This window comes from Sphaeramia orbicularis, chromosome 19 (genome assembly GCF_902148855.1).
Source record: "Sphaeramia orbicularis chromosome 19, fSphaOr1.1, whole genome shotgun sequence".
NCBI lineage: Eukaryota > Metazoa > Chordata > Actinopteri > Kurtiformes > Apogonidae > Sphaeramia > Sphaeramia orbicularis.
The window spans coordinates 30,736,802-30,755,928 of NC_043975.1; the positions used below are offsets into that span (position 1 = coordinate 30,736,802).

At 36.7% G+C, this 19,127-nt stretch overlaps 1 protein-coding gene across 2 annotated transcripts in view; it reads left to right on the forward strand.

Annotated features, from left to right (window-relative positions):
- Positions 1–8,053: 8,053 nt before the first annotated feature.
- Positions 8,054–19,127, forward strand: part of plce1 (phospholipase C, epsilon 1) — a 120,500-nt gene continuing 109,426 nt past the window's right edge. For both annotated transcript variants that reach the window (XM_030163130.1, XM_030163131.1), the window contains exon 1: positions 8,054–8,242. The gene's annotated coding sequence lies outside the window, so the exon portion shown is untranslated. The remainder of the gene's footprint in view (positions 8,243–19,127) is intronic.

Consider the following 19,127-nt stretch of genomic DNA (forward strand, 5'->3'; position numbering starts at 1 on the left):
TGACCTACTTTCTCCAAAATGTAATGACATCTATTCTGGGTCATTGGCAGTATATAAACCCAATTTGGTATGAATTCAACCAATAGTTTTGCTCCTACAGACATTTGAAATTTTGCCCACTATAAGTAAATGGGAAAAAAAAAAAAAAAAAAAGATTAAAAAAATTCATAAAAAAAATTGAGCTTTGACCTACTTTTTCCAAAATGTAATGACATCTATTCTGAGTCACTGGCAATATATAAACTAAATTTGGTATGAATTCAACCAATAGTTTTGCTGCTACAGACATTTGAAATTTTGCCCATTATAAGTAAATGGAAAAAAAAAAAAAAAAAAGATTAAAAAAAAATTCATTAAAAATTTAAGCTTTGACCTACTTTTTCCAAAATGTAATGACATCTATTGCTGGTCACTAGAAATATAAACCAAATTTGATGTGAATTCAACCAATAGTTTTGCTGCTAGAGTATTAACAAACAGAACCAAAACCAATACCCCTTGCCTCCCCTTTGGGGGGCAGGGAAATAAATAAATAAATAAATACTTTTATCCTAATTTTATTCATTGAATTAATGGAAGAAAAAAAAAAGAACTCTCAAAAGTTTCTTTGTTCTTGTCAAACATACACTAACTGACTATACCTGGCTTTTTTTTTTTTTTTTTTCCATTTATCCATTTTTATAATTGCTTTTCATCTCATTTAGTGCTAATAAATAAGATGCTACTGAACAAGATACGATGTTAGTCATATTATCATCATGACAAATGCCACACTGGTTACTGTGAGTGGTTAGGAGGGTAAGTAACAGAGGTTTAGGTCATATTTAGGTATGTCACTGAAAACAGACTGTAATGTGTAGTAATGCAAATCAGAAGCTACCCGCCCTGGTTTTTCTTTACTGTAGTGGAACTGGGGATTCCCAACTGTTTGAAGTGTCAGGCTCCTGGGTGGAGGATTATTGGCAGAGTGGAGGGGTTGCACATTCCTGTCAGATGGCATAAGACTTCCCATCAGTGTAGCAGGAGGGAACTGGAAAATAATCCCCAATTTTCCAAACTGAAGTAAATAGTTATAGGCTGTGAAGTGGAAAAGGGCATCTCTTCAGCACGTGCTCTGGCTGTCTGGGAGTGGAGTTCAGAGGCATGGTGACTCCTCAACTGCGACCTACTTTCTGCTCTATTCACTGTATGAAGCAAACAAATGCAACCATGCAATCACAGGTGCAATCAAACACATCACCAGCACTGCCAACCATTATTACAGTAACCTGCTTATCTATATGCTGTTTTCTGTTTAACCCAGAAAGACCCAGTACTACTTTTATGGCAGTTCCCAAATGAATTTTTCTCTTTATTTCATCATTCTTAAGTGATTTATCACCATTTATTATAATATTATTCTCTGTATTTTGATTTTTTTCAGTGAAAATCAGGTAGTTTCCTATATGTCATTTACTAATGTCCATAAAAGCTCAGATTAAAGTTGGAGGTGATTATACCAGAAACAGAGAAAACTGAAGAAAAAGTGACGTTTACAGCAAATATATCAAAAAGTGAACATAAAAACAAGTGTTTCCATCCACTGTCATTTGTCAAAATCCGTTTGTTTCACTGGTGAATCAATGTTGTAGAAGATGACAGTGTTTCTACGGTAACTACAGAGCCTCTGAATGTCCAAATAGGTCACATCTGGTGACCGTGAAAAGACAATAAACTGTATTTTACCAATTATTTACATGTATTGATAGGATTAATGGTTCAGAAGTTATTAAATGTTTTAGATCAGTAGATGGTTTTGGTTGCCAGTTGCTGTTTGGGTCTTTATGGGTTAAATAATCTGGTCAAAGGTGATTACTAATAGGAATAAAGAGAGGAATGTCCATGGCTGATCATAAAAACAAGCATCTCCAATCAGTATCATTAATGAAAATACATGGATTTTACTGATGAATTTGTGTTTCAGAGGATGACAGTGTTTCCATGTTCACTACGGATTTTGCCCATTATAAGTAAATGGGGAAAAAAAAAAAAGATTCAAAAAATTCATTAAAAAAAATTAACTTTGACCTACTTTTTCCAAAATGTAATGACATCTATTCTGAGTCACGGGCAACATATAAACTAAATTTGGTATGAATTCAACCAATAGTTTTGCTGCTATAGACATTTGAAATTTTGCCCATTATAAGTAAATGGGGAAAAAAAGATTCAAAAAATTCATTAAAAAAAAATCAACTTTGACCTACTTTTTCCAAAATGTAATGACATCTATTCTGAGTCACTGGCAATATATAAACTAAATTTGGTATGAATTCAACCAATAGTTTTGCTGCTACAGACATTTGAAATTTTGCCCATTATAAGTAAATTTGGAAGAAAAAAAAATTTCATTAAAAAATTGTAACTTTGACCTACTTTCTCCAAAATGTAATGAGATCCATTCTGGGTCACTGGCAATATGTAAACCCAATTTGGTATGAATTCAACCAAGTGGTTAGGAGGATACGTAACAGAGGTCCAAAATCCATTGGTTTTACTGGTGAATCAATGTTGTAGAAGATGACAGTGTTTCTACGGTAACTACAGAGCCTCTGAATGTCCAAATAGGTCACATCTGATGACCGTGAAAAGACAATAAACTGTATTTTACCAATTATTTACATGTATTGATAGGATTAATGGTTCAGAAGTTATTAAATGTTTTAGATCAGTAGATGGTTTTGGTAGACAGTTGCTGTTTGGGTCTTTATGGGTTAAATAATCTGGTCAAAGGTGATTACTAATAGGAATAAAGAGAGGAATGTCCATGGCTGATCATAAAAACAAGCATCTCCAATCAGTATCATTAATGAAAATACATGGATTTTACTGATGAATTTGTGTTTCAGAGGATGACAGTGTTTCCATGTTCACTACGGAGCCTCTGAACGTCCAAATGGATCATATCTGATGACCATGAAAAGATGATAAACTGCATTTTACTTTAATTATTTCACCATATTGACAGGCTTAATGGTTCAGAAGATATTAAACATTTTAGATCAGTATACAGTTTTGGTTGCCAGTGGGTTAAATTACCTTGTATGAAAACTCACAAGCATATTTTACAGCTTTTATTTATTATTATGACATAATTTGGATTCTTCGCTCAAGGTACTCTGCTTTATCTGTTTTGCTTGAAACTGAAAGTGTTTAAGATTACAGGAAACAATGCATATAGAGAAAAAAAAAAAGTAGACGGCTGGCTATGGTGAGATATTGTTGCCAGACATTCCAATGTGGTGACACACACACAGCACCACGAAGTAACCCAGACTTGCGGTTATTGTCCTCCTGTCCACACTCCACAGTTCAGGGGCTACTGGTAGAGAGAAAGAGAGAGAGAGAAAGAGAGAGGGAGGGAAAAGCTGCCTTCATATGCTATTGGACTTCATGGCACTCATGACAACAGTACGGTTCACCATCCAGATAAATGAAGCCTATGAGGAACAACAGTGGTTATTCTCAAATGTAGATATTTAATATAAAAAATAAAGTAGAGCAGGTGCAAATAGATAAATAAATAAAACAACCAAGCATGAGGTGAACCCTAAGTACACTATTTACTTTCAATTAATAAATACTACACAATTTTTCATACTTAACTAATGCATCTCCTCTCACCTCCAGCCCAAAAACTAAAGGTGAATCAACTTGGCTCTGCTAATGGACTAATCAATCATTCATGCATATTTCAAATATGAAGCTAACCGTGCAACAGTTAGTTCTTTCAGTTTTACTACACATGACTGAAACTTCGGACAGGAAATAGTTGAATGACTGCATATCTGACGTTTTAGTTTTGAGTAAGTTAAAATAATGCATAAGTTACATGGACTAAAATGTTTCTTTCAGTAGATTAGTTTGGATATGGATTTACACATAGCCTATTTTAGTTTGTGCTTTCTATAAATAAATAAATAAATAAATGATGAAGGAAGGAGGTACATCATTTAATTTTTTAATAAATAGTAACACTTTTTTAGACTTAACATACATGGAAGTTGGGTAAAAATGGAGCCATAAACATTAGTTGTGTTTTTATGAAGTAAAACATCAATCTCCTACCACTCCCAAACCAAATAAAAATAAATCAATTCTTTAAAACAGATGTTGGCTTTACTTTTCGACTGATTGATTATGTGCATCCCTAATATGAAATTAACCATGTAACACTTACTTTTATTAGTTTTATTAAAATGTACTTAGGCTGCTTGAACACATTTACATTTACATTTACGCATTTGGCAGATGCTTTTTTCCAAAGCGACTTACAGGGGAAAACCAATCAAATCATTCAATCAATCAAATTTTATTCATATAGCGCCAGATCACAACAAAAGTTATCTCATGACACTTTATATATAGAGTTGGTCAAAACCAGACTCTGAGCCAATTAGAATATATCCTTCTGCGACTTTTAACTTTTGAGTGACTTTGTTGCTTATATGGACATAAAATGTTCTTTCAGTGGACTAGGTTGGATATGGTTTTATGGTAGCCTATTTTAGTTTGTGCTATCTGAAATAAATAATAATAGTAATAATAAATAAATAAATAAATAAATACCTGATCAATGAGGGAAGGAGGTGAACCACAAGTATACAATTTAATATTTTATTATATATTAAACCCTTATTCAGACTCAGAACTTGCCACAAACATTAGTTTTGCATGTATGAAGTAAATCATAAACCTCTTCCCATAGTTTGAGCTATCTGAATGAATGAATAAATAAATGAATGCATGAATGAATAAATAAATAAATACATTTTTACAAGAGCAACCTGACCAAGAGGACAGCAGCACATGCCATAATAAATACAAGTTATAGCCATATAACAAGGCCATAGCCATAATAAATACAAATAGATAAATAATCAATGAAAGAAGAGATAATCCAGAAGTATAGCCTACCATTTAATTTTATTTTTATTTATATATTCTCCTGAGAGCCAGCATTGCATTTTTGTCCTCTGTAGTGGACAAGAGTTTCACAGCTTTACTTTAAAAGTAAAATTAAGGCAAGGCAAGTTTATTTGTATAGCACATTTCAGCAATAAGGCAATTCAAGGTGCTTCAGACAGGACATTGAAATACAACGACAGGGAAAAATAAACACATTTAAAACATTATAAAAGAAAACATGTAAAAGGTGATTAAAAACAGCAAGTAAGAAATACAACGACTGGGAAAAAGAAACACATTTAAAACATTATAAAAGAAACATGTAAAAGGTGATTAAAAACAGCAAGTAAGAAAACAACACATAAAATCCAAAAATATAAAAACACACACATAATAAAGTAAGAGTTGCAGTGCAGAGTTTCGATAGAGAATATAAAATTTAAAAAGTAAAAAGCCTTTTAATCAAAGGCAGCGGTGAACAGGTTAGTCTTTAACCCTTTCATGCATAGGCCACTCCAGTGGACAGCTATTCTCCAGCTGTTCTCTTGTGTATTCATGGGTTTTGATGTTTTAGTTCCATATCAGCCAACACAGTGAACACTTATGCACCATCCCATACACTGACATTCAGACCATTACTGTAACTTTGCTGTTCTTGATAAACCTGATCTGCACTAACATGTTTAAGTGTAAGTCAGTTGTTATTTGTTAGACAAGAAGTTTTTTTTGCATATTATCTCCATGAAGTGAGTAATTACTAGCATTAGAATATGTTAAAATGTGGAAAGACGTCAGATTAGCAGCATAAAAATGTTTTTATTTAATTATTTTCATATCCCTCTCTGATATTGGGTTTTAAACATGTGTTTCTTTACTTCAAAAATTAAATGCATGGATATTTTTGTAACTCCATAGGAAAAAAAAAACTTGATGGCATTGTTTTTTTCATGCCTAAGGAGTAATAAAAACACTGAAGAAAAAAATCTTGACTAAGGTTCTCACAATTCATGCATGAAAGGGTTAATTATAGGGATGTCCGATATTGGCTTTTTTGCCAAAAACCAATATACCGATATTGTCCAACGCTTAATTTCCGATTCCGATATCTAACGATACCGCTGGTGATATATGTGGGATATTAAACTAATTTTAGGTAACATCACATATCTCCTGTCTTGGAATTAACACATCATGCCTAATTTTATTGTGATGCCCCATTGGATGCATTCTCAAATGCAACAAGGCTTTCAAAATGTAAACACTGTCTGTGCAAAGAATACATACTTCAACTTAAGTTGTGGAAAAAATGCCATATTTATTTATTTTCTCTCCCTCCCTCCATGAGTCTATTACAGTGTGGCAACTCTACTGTACAATTTTGAAAACTGCACATTTCTTTCAGCTACAAACAATGCCTCTTTTACGCGTCAGTAAATGCTGGCGAAATCAAGGCATTATTTTAGCGGTTTTAATGATAGGCAAAAAACCCGATAACGATATTCACTGATATTACATTTTTATGCCAATATTGGGCCGATAATATCGGTGGGCTGATATTATCGGACATCCCTAGTTAATTAATTTAATTAAGTCAATTATTTAACCCTTTCATGCACAGTGGTCACTACAGTGGACAGTTATCCTCCAGCTGTTCTCTTGTATATTCATGGGTTTTGTTGTTTTAGTTCCATATCAGCCAACACAATGGACGCTTAAATGCATCATCCCATACACTGCAGTTCGTACCATTACTGTAACTTTGCTGTTGTTGATAAACTTGATCTGCAGGAACGTGTTTGAGAGTAAATCAATTCCTTGTTATTATGAGACTGTAATTAACAGTTTTTTTTAAACAAGAAGTTTTTTTATGTGCATATTATCTCCATAAAGTAATACCTTATATTAAAGTATGTTAAAATGTGACGAAACATCAGACTAGCAGCATTTTAAAATATTTTAATCATAGTTTTCACACAGTATATCAGTAAATACATGTTTATTTGCTTCAAAAATAAAACACATGGCGTCCAGCTGAGTGGATATTTTTGTAATTCCATGAAAAATAGGTTAATAAAAAAATCAATTGCAGTATTTTTTTCATGCCTTAAGAGGAATAAAAACACTCACAAAAAAAAAAAAAAATCTTCATTTATGCATGAAAGGGTTAATGTAAAATGGCCAGAAATATTGACTTACTGGGTCTCAGAAGGATATTCAGGGTGGGGAAGCAAAATTTACAATATTTTGAGGCAGGGATTGAAAGACAGTGTATGACCAATTAGTTTATTGAAAGTCATGAGAATTTATTTGCCACAAGAAAATTGACATAATAGAAAATGTTTTTATTCTATGTGTCCTCCTTCTTTCTCAATAACTGCCTTCACACACTTCCTGAAACTTGCGCAAGTGTTCCTCAAATATTCGGGTGACAACTTCTCCCATTCTTCTTTAATAGTATCTTCCAGACTTTCTCGTAATAGTTTTGCTCATAGTCATTCTCTTCTTTCCATTATAAACAGTCTTTATGGACACTCCAACTATTTTTGAAATCTCCTTTGGTGTGACGAGTGCATTCAGCAAATCACACACTCTTTGACGTTTGCTTTCCTGATTACTCATATGGGCAAAAGTTTCTGAAAAGGTATGGATAATAGTGTTAGGTATGATTATGACATCAATATATGTTTGGTTTCAAAACAATTGACGTAGTGCCTGCTGAGAAAAAACAACTAAATGTCCATTGTAAATTTTGCTTCCCCACCCTGTATATACTTACAGACTGAGAACTTTGAGAAAAACACACCCATTAGTTTTATGTCTATGAAGTAAAATATCAATTTCACATGGGTTTAAACATAACCTATTTTAGTTTGTACCATCTTCAATCAATCAATCAATCAATCAATCAATCAATCAATCAATCAATCAGGGGTTTTTACATGAACAATTTCTCAGCAGAACATAATAGTAGCTGTGTTCTGTTTTGCCCCTTTTTTTTTTTAATGAATTGTGAAACATCTCAACGACCTCTGGGAAAAAAAGTATTTATGTCTTCAACTTCCTCCGGAGTTAAAACACATGCTGTCTGTGTTGGATTTGCAAATTTCCGAGCTGCACCTGAAGGCACCAGAGACTGGAGAGCGGGTTTCCACCACAGCACGAGCCGTGGCATCAGCTGTCCCTCCGCCAGAGTCCACGAGCGACTTCCCAAACGTCGACTTTGCGGCTCATTGCACTGAACTAGCCAGTATGAGGAGTTTTGGTGGATGCTAGCTGGGTTTGACAACTTTTATCGGTAAGTTTGAGTCACGGCATCGGTAAGTGTTGACGGTGTGTTGTTATTTCATGTGTAGCACGAGCGGTGTGTCGGTAAAGTTGCGTTTGTTGAACTGCACAGAAACTCCAGTTGTTTTAATGAATGCCAGTGGATTCACCTGGTGTTGTGTTGATAGGGAACAGAAAACTAGTAAAGGAGTTGACTTTTTCAGTTATGACACAATAAACTGGACTTTATGAAACTTTGAGATACAACGAAGCGTCTTTCTAACGTTTAACGGATATTAAAATTAAAACTCTTACCAAACTCGAATCTATCCGTGTTGCTGTAGTTGCATAAATGTGTTTATAGACTACAACATTCGCTTATTTGCACTTAATAGCAATTAATCGAAATGAAAACTACATTCTCTTCAGCTCTCCAGGCTAAGGTGTGTCATTTTTTTTTTTTTTTTTTAAGTTTGACAGGTGAGCTTGTTGTTTACAGAGTCCCCTAAACACACCAAAACGACTCCTATTACTGTTGTGATGACGTAATCAGTCTTACATTAAAATCTACTTTCACTGTGGTGGAATAAACTTTAATGGATGTGTGTGTTGCAGTCTATAATCCATGCTGACCCAGGATAACAACATTGCATTTCCAGTGCAAAGTGACTGTGAGAAGCCACAAGGACAACAGGGACAGTGGATGAATTCACCCCCTCCATTCATGTGACAGTGAATTGTTTAAAATCTTATCTTCTGTTTGTCGGAAACAAACTACATATTTCTTTCCACAAGAAAAGTTTCTTCTGTTATTCTTATTCCGCTGCTATTGGGGCATGCTGTGTGGAAAACTGTGGGAGTCAACGTTTTATGCTGCCTGGAGATAGAAATCTGGAACTGACAGGGATGAGAGACTGGTTGGACTTGTTGTCTGAGCAGGTTTTTTTTTTTTTTTTTTTTTCTGTAAACGTGCATCCTTATTTTCAGAAGCCTCCTTGTAGTTACTTGCTTTGTGGACAGATGGAGCAGACGTGTCTTGATGACAGCACAATTTGTCTAGTGTGTAGCTTTGGAAGTGTGTTAATTGATGCTGTGATTAGCCTTTGGCCTTATGAAGCATATTTAAAGGCTTGTGTTTTGCTTAATGCGTATCAACCATGTGCAACAATTTAATTATGGCAATTTTGTTATGTAGACTTTCCCTTATAGCTATGTAATTGGACATACACAGTTCATGTTATTTCTTCTCTTTAGTGATCATGCAGGTTATCCAATCCAATTCAAATCCAATCCAACTTTATTTATAAAGCACTTTAATACAACCACAGTGGATCAAAGTGCTGTACAGAAGACTAAATGTTTATGTTTATGTTTATGCATTTGGCAGACACTTTTTTCCAAAGCGACTTACAGAGGAAAACCAATCAAATCACTCAATCAATCAAATTTGATTTATATAGCGCCAGATCACAACAAAAAAGTTACCTCATGACACTTTATATATAGAGTTGGTCAAAACCAGACTCTAAGCCAATTTACAGAAACCCAACAGAATCATAAATAAATGCACAATAAAAAAAAAAAAAAAGCATTAAGAAACAATAAAATCAAATATATAAAACAAGTTAAAATATAAAAACAGTGAAAAATAAGGAAAAAAAAAAAGTCAACATTGCAAGAGTGCCAAAGACCAAGTAGAAAGGAGGAGGTTTTCACTAATTTGTTTCCACCAAAATTACATTTAATATCTTTTCCTAGTGCAGCTAATGTTGTCTTGCCAAGAATAGTGTGAAAACATGTTTGAAAATGAGCAAACTGAATTAAAAACAATGAACAAAGCACTGTATGAAATCATCAGCATACAAAGGCAACTCCCATCTAGCAGAGTTTGGCTTCACAGTTGAAAATACATTTTCAGTTTTACTTTTTATCTGATTCGTAAGCTTATTATTTGGCCTCAAGAAAACTTAATTGAAGCTGTGGATGTTTGATTTTCATCCCCTTATAGCCTACAGCACTTCTTAAAGTCCTAATGCATTTTGAGACAATACTGGTTGACCAAGCAAACTAGAGAAACTAGTTCTTTAGATGGTAACGGCACTAGTACTTGCAGTTATGTTAATGTGAAAGGTTAGATACAGACTGATATCATATGCCCAAACAGTTTTTTTTTTTTTTTTCTTTTATAGTCACACACATAAATACTGGCACCCACTTCTTTCTGTTCTGCAAGTTCAGCAGCCCCCTCCCCTCTTATGAGTCATCTTTTATTCTGTCTTTGTCGACATGTGCACACACTCACACACACCACGGTGCCAGTATTCACGAACTCACTCACTGTGAAAATTGAGTCGCCCCTTCTTGAGTCAGCCCTCTCCCTCTGTTGTTGCACAGATGCACACGTAAACAGATATACACACATTCACACATAGAGCCTCTTTCTCTGTTTCTGTGCAGTTTCCATTGGCGTCTTTCTCTGCCCTGCCCTCTAATCAAAGCCATATGTTCTCCAGGTCCCTCGCATGAAAAGTCTGTTCTGTTTGCAGCTCTGTTCTGTTGCTGTTTGCAGGTTGTTCCCTGTACAACCAGCTTTGGACTTTGTTATTGATCTTGGGAGTTGAGGTTGAAAGTAACACGTATCTTCCAAAAGATTCCTTTTGAAAGTTTTTGTCGTTTTTCAGTCTGTTTGATATCAGTGCTATCTCCGTTGCCTCTGTGGCTGTATATACTGCACACGGGACAGTAGTTAGTCTCTTCTGTAACTCCATTAGGATAGTGGAATATCTTTGCTTGCTTAGGTACAACTTTTACAAATTTTCCCTGTACAATGTGTAGCTTTAGCCAGTTTTACAAAGAGATTCTAGAAAAAAAGTGAGATGGTGATCCTACCTTTTTTCCACTTTTGACTGATTTCAACAGCCAAGCTGAAGGAGTAACAGAGATGAGACAGGCTGGACTTTTACACAGTGGACCTGCATTCTGGAATCAAAGGGGCAGTGATGCAGCGCAGTGTATAGTGTGTCGTATAACTTGTACGTCGAAAATACCCCGAGCATAGCGATGTTGCTAACCTCTCCAGAGTCGGCCTGTCTTTCACCGTTCCACAAATGTTAGCATGGATAGAGTCATCCACCTGAAGTGATAGCAGCTTGCGGATGTCAGCATCTCCTCAGTTCGTCATCTTTCTGGTCACGTTGATATGTTTGTTTACTGTACATGGACCGTGCTCATTTTTAAATTCCCCCGATGCAGGGGTCGCACACGCAATTCGTCATCAAAATGTCACACATTGACGAGAGGTGTTCCTTTTACATAGCGTTCTGGAATCATGATCCCACCTTTAACCACAGCTCTGTTACTACCTCCAGAGGCGTTACAGAGCCGTGATAGAGGTGGGACCAAATGATCCCACCATTTCGTTTACACAGACGTCGTTCCTGAATAAAGGCGAAATATTCCCATAACAGTGCTGTGCAAAAGGGGCTTCTGATTATTTATGAGCTGTCCTGGTGGCTGGTTTGATTGAAATATCATGAATCAAGAACAGATCACGTCACTATTTCAGTTGAGCCAACTGTCTTGATTGATTTGAGAATAATTGGAGGTCTATAAGCCCAACATGGTGCTGCCCAAACATATTAATGTTGGAAGCCTTGCCAGTTTGGCCCCATTATGTGACCATGACTAATATAAACATAACCAAGCACTCTTGTCATGTGGGAACCCACCAGAAACAGGAATGTATCTCTTGTTGGGAAGTAACCCACACATTTGGATATACTCACTGTAAATTCATGACTTTATTTTTCCTTTTTTTTCTCTTATAAGATATATGCTGTACTGTTATCTGGTTATGGATTAAATACAGATTCTGTTTCACCATGTATTTACTGAAATTTATAAGCTTGCAGATGGAAAACATTTTTCCATTGGTTTCACAAGAGCTGTCATTCGCAACCCAAAGCTGGCAGGGCTCATCCTGGCACATATGAGCTGTGACTTTGGCTTGAATCAGGATGCAATTAAGCAGTTTGGTGAAGTGTCTTCTTCAATTAGAACCATATTAAGTTGTTTTCTTCCAGAAATTAATAATTACCCTAAAAAGACTGAATATAATGTTTTTTTTAACCAAACTCTCTGTAAGGATATAGACTCAATATAATTGCTGCAGTGCTTCAGAGTTGTGTGTTTTGTTTACCACACTGTGAGGTTTTTATGGGAAAGATCAATGCTGCGCCACCCACTTTTATTTGACCATGACAGCAAAATGAAAGAAATGGATTACACTATTTCTGATAAAAGCACACTTAACTTTTTATTGCGTGTTTCCCCCCCTTGTTTCGTAAGGCAGAAGGTTTAATTCCACAGGCAGGCTCACTGACCTCCCAGTGTCCAGGTCTCTTCAGGGCCTGGTGACACTAGCCTTATTCTTCTTAACTTCATCCAGTTTAAGGAATGTGATTCTATTGTGGTCATATGATACGTCTTTTCTTCTCTGAACACCAATGTTAAAAGGGGGTCTCCAATGGCAGTAGAAAGGCTTGTGCTACTACAATTTTAAGATAATTTCCTGTAAGTGCATGCAAAGCGGACATGGAGCTGTATCATTATTATCTTCTCTATCTTCTTTTTCCTCTTCTCCCCCATATTAAGCTCATTTTGGTTCCTCTCCCAGCTGTTCTTGTTTCCACACAACATTCTGTCACTTCTTCCTTACGGAAACTCCCAAAAAGTGTGCCAATAAACCTTACTGGCTCAAGTTATTTAGTATATTTGTCAGTTGGTTATATTGGAATGTCTACTTTGTGGTGCTTTGGGCAACACGAGTTGGAGCGTGACTCTAACCTTTTGTACTCTCTTGGCATTCCTTTTTGTCTGTGACCCCTTCACAACAAAAGAGGGGATTCCTTCTCTCCCTGACCTGCTTATTATTCTAACGGAATGCTTAAGATCCAATTCAGAATCTGAGGGTGAAGTATTTAGTAGAGTATTTGGGAGGCTCAGAAGGATAAGAGGCCCACTGTGAACCAAGTCATTCTGCTAGTTGTTGTGCCTTTTTCTCTCTTTTGTCCATTGTCTATATGCTATTAAAGTAAGTTTAATGTACTATATGACAACATCGTAAAGGATAATTTTACTTACCCACGGTGCAGGTTTCTATGTACCTCATGCTTTACTTTCCTGTGCTGAAAATTTGAAGCTAATCACATACCGGCCTATTAGTCATCGCTGGATGAGTTATGAAATAATCCCTCATGAATGAATTTTATAAGAAGACTTTTATGTGAGTGGCTAAACTATGATTAGGACAGAGGTTAAAACATAACATACAACTGCATGGGAGTGATATGTGATGGGTAACTTAAGAATTCACCAACAAGGAAAGGCCTTCGTAGATTTGTACTGAACTTCTGACTCAGCAAGAATTGAATGAAAAAAAAAAAAAGATCAATAGTCACTGACCTCATTACCCTGAAAGGTTGGAACAGTGGTCCTCAGTTCACTGAAATACTGTCATTTAATAAGGATTAAGAAGCATGTGTTTTTTATTTTGAGTGAAAAATAAAAATTTCAAATGTAAGATATTAATAGGAACCTTTATTTTTATAGCACTTTTAAAATCTGCAGTTTATTAAATGCTTCGACAGCAAACGGGAGAATCATGAAATATGAAATACTGGAAAATAAACCAAAAATTAGTAGGATCAACACCCAATCTTGATAAAAGTGCAATAAAAGAAAAAGACACAACACATCATAAAAGTGGTGAAAGTGGTTACCCATTAATGATATGATAAAAGAAATAAAATCAGGAAAAGACCTAAAAACTAATAAAGGCAGTGGAAGGTGCAAATGGTTAGACAGATGTAACTGAAGTTAATAAGTAAATAAAATAGAAAAAATACCAAATGATAAATCAAAATAAAAAAAAACAAAACAAAACTCAAAAGGAATATAAATGCAAATATCACATAAAAGCAAGCCTAGAAATGGATTTTAAAGTGATTTAAAAGGTAGCTTCCTTTATTAAAACTTGCAAATACACTTGTAAGATAAATTGGATAAAAGCTGAGGCTCTCATACAGTACTTCTGGCAAGACAACGCATTCCTCTGCCCCTTTTCTGCCTCTGTGCCAGTTTTTTCGTGGGTTCCTCCGTGGCCTATATCCAACCCTTTCACCCAATTTCATTTTAATTGTTGCTGGACTGTTTGTGTAGCCTTGCTGAAAGACAGATTAATATGTGTGCTCACAAAACACACTGCTGTAACCATCTGATTTTGATTATATCCAGTTTCATCAGGATTGACAGAGGTGCTTAGATCAGAGGTGCTTAGTGCTTAGATCATCAACATGTGTTACACTTTATTCCAGCTCATGAATTGTTGGAGCTTATTGGGTAGAATTCCTTTTTATTTTGCCTTGAGAAGTTAGAAGAACCCAGTCCTATTTGATTCCGTTTAATTGTAATGTTTGTGTCACAAGAGTGTAAGGGGGAAAAATCACTGCAGAAACAAAGTAGTTTATGGAATGTTGATTTGGTTACACAGTATCTGCAAGGTAGTCTTGGCTTAGAATGCATTTCCTTAAAGCTACAGTTCCAATTCCATTAGCCTTTCAGCACATTGTAATTCAAGCGGTGTGAAAGAAAACAAGAAGTCTACGGATCTGTGTGGACACTGTTTTCAGGCTGTAAATCCATCCCATGATAGAGATTTTGGTTAATCACAGGTATTTTTACCTCCACCAAGGAGGTTATGTTTTTGCCGGCATTGGTTTGTCTGTCTGTCTGTCTGTCCATGTGCAAAATAACTCAAAAAGTTATGGCTGGATTTGGATGAAAATTTCAGGAAATGTTGATACCGGTACAAGGAACAAAAGATTAAATTTTGGTGGTGATCGGGGGGGGGCACTGATCTGCCTTGGCGGAGGTCTGCGCTCTCCGAGTGCTTTTCTAGTTTGGTATGTGATTGACAGCTGTAATTACTGCTCCTCACACATGACGACTACTGTGTGTCAACATGGAAGCTTTGAAAAGTGTCCTCTGCTTTTCACAATGACCTGAAACAGCATCTATTTCTGTATTTAGTCTTTTGATTTGGACAGAGAGGAGAGAGCTGCAGAGGGAGGGTATATATTTCCAAATTCTGTTTTCTTTTCCTCTGAATTAGGCTCTTGTAGCCCTAAGGCATATTTTGTGAAACAGAGTAGTCATGTATTTCCTGCAGGCTATTGTTTATACCGTATCCCACCGGTCGACTTTACAAGTATAATATGCAGTGTCTCTCAGATGTTTGTAACCAGAACTTTGCCCCTTCCTTCTGCACAAGCAATGAAAGTGTGTCATGGACTGAATGAGGAAAGTGTGGAGCAGTGATGAGGAAAATAGCAGTGGAGTATAAAAATGAAATGTTTCCTGATTGCTTGTTGTAAAGGGCAGATAATCATTCTTCATACGACCTTAAAGGAAGACTCTGAAGCCATGTCCACACGAAACCGCATCTTTTCCTATCTGATCCTTTTCTTTGTCGTTTTCAAAAAAGTGCTCCATAAAAACATGGAGTCATTTCAGGAAATATCTTGTCCGCATGAAACCACTGAAAATGATGTAGTACAAATGCCAGGCCTGTATGTGGCATTGTAATGCTCTCGCAAAAAAACGGAGGAAGAAGACGTGTAGCGTGCGTATAAAGCTTACTTGGTTCTACCAGGTCTGATCCAATATTTCCTCCTGGTTGCCTCCCTCCACAGTAGATCCAAGAGCATGTAGTAAATATTGTTAACTATGGTTGTTTGTTACCTCCGCCAAGGAGGTTATGTTTTTGCCAGGGTTTGTTTGTTTGTTTGTCTGTCTGTTTGTTTGTCTGTCCGTTAGTGTGCAACATAACTCAAAAAGTTATGGACAGATTTGGATGAAATTTTCAGGGTTTGTTGGAAATGGGATAAGGAAGAAATGATTAAATTTTGGTGGTGATTGGGGGTGGGGGGGGCCCACGGGGGGGGGGGGGGCACTGATCGTTAGTGTGCAACATAACTCAAAAAGTTATGGACAGATTTGGATGAAATTTTCAGGGTTTGTTGGAAATGGGATAAGGAAGAAATTATTAAATTTTGGTGGTGATCAGGGGTGGGCCCACGGGGGGGGGCACTGATCGTTAGTGTGCAACATAACTCAAAAAGCTATGGACAGATTTGGATGAAATTTTCAGGGTTTGTTGGAAATGGGATGAGGAAGAAATGATTAAATTTTGGTGGCGATCGGGGGTGGGGGGGGCCCACGAGGGGGGGGGGCACTGATCGTTAGTGTGCAACATAACTCAAAAAGTTATGGACAGATTTGGATGAAATTTTCAGGGTTTGTTGGAAATGGGATAAGGAAGAAATGATTACATTTTGGTGGTGATCGGGCGTGGGGGGGCCCACAGGGGGGGCCACTGATCAGCCTTGGCGGAGGTCTGCGCTCTCCGAGTGCTTCTAGTTGCTCATTGTAATGATTGAGTAGCCTTAGATTTTGATTCAATATTTCCAATAAGCTCAATAGCTGTTGTAACACGAGCACTGTTCTGTAGTCCGCCGTTGTTGTTGTTATTGTTATGAAGTGGCCTCTTGCGTCCAGGCTGAAAGGTTAGAGAGGTGGGCTATGACATCATCGTTTTAGAAAAGTTGTGGTTTGGTCGTAAAGACGAAGACGGTAAACCAGCATTTTCAAAATTATCCACTGTGAGACCCGGTTTCAAAAAGCTGCGGTTTCAGTGACTAAAAACGCTGATTTTGTGTGGACAAAAGGCCTATCCGATATAAAACTTTTGTGGATATGATTGAAACCGTCTTCGTATGGACAGGGCCTAAATGAATACCAGTCACACCTGCTTTCTCTTGTCTGTTGTGGCTGAGAGGTTTCTGTTTCTCTGTATTTGCTTTGCCCTGAGTTTCGCCTCTCAGACTGATATGCAGCACGCAATGCAGAAAGAAGAGACCTCTAACCTGAGCAGATGCATTTTTAAAATGTTCTCTAATCACACCATGTACAGGGGCATTGCTGCGTAGAAATGCATATACATGACCCAAAAGTAAAAAAATAACAAAGAAAAAGAAAATATGGGACAAGTGTCTTTGCAAGTAAACACACGACCAAATACTTCTAATGGGACAGACATCATCACTGAGAATGAATTGTATTGAATTGTATGTAACAAGTATTATTTTTTAATGTCACTAAGGCTACATTCACACTGCATGCAGAAGTGGCTAAAATCTGCCATTTTGCCCTCATGTGACCCATATCTGATTTTAAATAATTTTTTTTCAAACCCAGGCCATTTTCAAATATGTCCCTGAATCAGATGCATAGCCTGTCTGATGTTCGACAATGTGCTTTTCATCCGATTTTATTTAATTGAAATGCAACCGACATCAATCCTGCACTGGAGAAGGCGGGTCCCGGCAAGATCCATATTTACTTCTGTAAACAGTGTGCTGTGACGTCACATCTTTTTGAGCACATGTGGGTCTATTCACTTACATAACATAGACTTCCCACATGAGTCTGATGGCATTTAAATTAAAATGTGAACAACCACAGGAAAAAAAAACCCTGATTTCAGCAAAAAAAAAAATCAGAATTGAGCATTAAGACCTGCCGGGTTAATGTGGCCTTATTTTGCTTTGAAGGTGAGAGACTAAAAAAAAAACATCATGTGATTGGCTGCTGAACTGGCTGCCCACACATCATTCTTTCTCGCTCACTCACAAACTTTTTTTTTTTCACTCGTCCCATGTGTCTCTCACTCACTTGACAATAATACAAGGGTGGGAATCCTTCCTGAGCTGCAAACTTGGAATTACTTTATGTACAAACTTTTACACAAGGCATACAGTTACAGCTTTAATGGTAAGTATTATCACTAAAATGACATCCAAGTGAGATTTAAAATATTTTGCAGAATAAAATGCCTGAATTGATGAGTTTCCTGATCTGGACAATAGTGTATAGAATACAAGTGAAGTAGAACTGATTATAGGTTTTCTTGGTCAGTGCACTTGTCAGTCTGTGTGACCTGGTTTCCTGTGCATGTGCTTGTGTGTGTGTGTGTGTGTCTGTCTGTGTTTTTGGCCCAAGGCTGAGATTTAGCTGTTTGCTTTCCCGGACAGGGTCACAGTTCAGCTGATAACAAAAGCTACTTTGAACCGGGTGCATGTGTGTGTTTTCATTTTACCAACAGCAGAGATGTTGTCATTCTTGCTGATTACTAGCAGATTCTGGTGTCCATTTGTTGGTCTTTGACAGGTCTACTTTATGTAATTTTACTGCCGAAAAGTCTATTATTCACATTTCATTTGCTCTTGTGTGTGTTTAAAAAGTAATATGTATGGGCATGGTGGAAAAACACTGCATCACTGCTATAGTAAACTTAACTTTCATTTTGCATGCTTAATTTTCAGTGTGGAAACGATATCCTGTTACTAATTTCAGAGTGTTTTTAAATTAGCTTGATGGCAAACACAGCTGTCTATCACGCGTTTATGCACATGGCCTCAGGACTTAAAGCTACAGTGCAACATGTTGTTTCTAAAGTGTAATGCTTGTACACCCCTCCTGCCCTGACCCATAATTAGAGCGGTTCATGCTCTAACCTGTCGTGTCAGCCGAGGTCTTATAATGAAATCATCTGCCTATGGACAGCCAACATCTGCACAGTCCCAAGTCTCTCTAAATCGGTAGATAATGAACACAGATCTCCATCTGAAAGTATGCCAGGTCCTGATTGCTTTAGTATTTTAGTCCGTACATTTATCTATACTGCAATGTTTTTTTAAATATTGCAGATGTTATGACCGGTAATAACTTACCTCTACTCAGGCCAATAATCTCTTTAACCACACCCAGTCTCAATGCAGTTTGAGCCTCTGACAATA